The following is a 1,404-nucleotide window of genomic DNA, read 5'->3' on the forward strand; positions in this document are numbered from 1 at the left end:
TCTCTAGATATGATCTCATCGCTACCCCTTGCTTAATAGCATAAAATCCAAGTCCCTTAGGGCAGCATTCAAGACCCTCGACAATATGGCCTTTGTCGGACCATCTCCATCACACATTCTTCAGAACTGCCATTCCAGGTCATTCCCGCTCCTTACGCAACCCTGCCCTCGCCTCCTTTGGAATTCTTGCTGGAGCTGGTTTGCTCTCCACCAAGACTATCCCGCACTTATCTTTGCCTATTGTAATCTCACTACCTGTGAAGGACCAGCTCACGTGCTCCCTCCCCCACAGAATCTTGTGTGACTTTCCCAATTGGAATCAATTTCTCCTTCCCCTGGGCTTCTGTTGGATGACTTTACACCAGTTATCACAATCCACCTTGTGTTAGGGCTAGCATGTGTCCAGGCCTTTGAAATTTAGCTGACTCGGATTCATATGGCAGCCTGGGCCGTTCTGGCCAAGGGAATCCAGCAAGTGACTCCATGGCCCTAAGTGGGAATAATCAGGTTTGCTATGATGATACAGTTAGAGTATTGTCTAAGGAATGTATCACAATTAGCAATAATCGCGCCTCGGATAAACCTCATTGGCTACGATACTGCCACTGCGCAAAGCTGTAAGGAATGTATCACAAAAGTCATTATTGTCTCCTCACCCTTGGTAGGAACGACTCTTCACTCATCCCCTTCAGTGCCTTGGCCAAGGTGTCTCCACGGTAACTACCTAATACTAGTTTCCCTAACGAACTAACCTACCTATGTAATTTTCCAAGAGCCCACCTTACTCATGCCTCCACTTAATATTTTCAATGCCCACACCAGCAAAAACCTATGCAGGCTGCCTGTTCTAAATAAAATCCTTATCTACCCCCATTAATTAATACTTGTGTTTTGTTTTTAACATGGGGACTGGTTTCTATTAGCATCCCCAGACCTTTAAAAACAAGAACATTTTTAATAACCAGAAGTCACGCCTCGGGGCCATTCTGCCTTTGGCAACCCAAATTGAAAAAAATTAGTTATTCCCACACAAGTTTCTGTATCTCTTCTTCACCTAAATTATACTGGCTCTTAACATCTGGAGGCAGAAAGCGCAGTTGGTTTGAGTCAACTGGACAGCTTCACTAATACAAATAAAGAAGGCTTTCTTTCCCCGGGTGAATGGTATCAGCCCCTCCCAGCAAGGCAAGGATGCCAATGGGCGAGGGCATTCCCCGAAGGCAAAGCCTTGGGGTGCTATTTTGAATAGGCCTTCTAGAGGTTGGTTCTGGTCTTGAGGTCGCTGGAGGTTTATACTTACCCTGAAAGATGATCTGCCCCAAGCGAATGCCAGGGGTCTGTGGCCTAGAGTTCCCTGCTGTTCTGTGGACTCTGCCCAGACCCAGGAAGGGGGTGCTGGTGGTT

General features: G+C 46.7%; 1 non-coding gene across 1 annotated transcript; it reads right to left on the reverse strand.

Annotated features, from left to right (window-relative positions):
- Positions 1 to 479: 479 nt before the first annotated feature.
- On the reverse strand, positions 480 to 617 carry LOC114212650 (U4 spliceosomal RNA). The gene has a single exon (XR_003610028.1). It is a non-coding gene; the product is annotated as a U4 spliceosomal RNA (small nuclear RNA).
- Between the last annotated feature and the right edge of the window lie 787 nt (positions 618 to 1,404).

Source organism: Eumetopias jubatus, unplaced genomic scaffold (assembly GCF_037043125.1).
Source record: "Eumetopias jubatus isolate StellerSeaLion01/CBP00866 unplaced genomic scaffold, mEumJub1_p1.0 scaffold_6, whole genome shotgun sequence".
Lineage (NCBI taxonomy): Eukaryota > Metazoa > Chordata > Mammalia > Carnivora > Otariidae > Eumetopias > Eumetopias jubatus.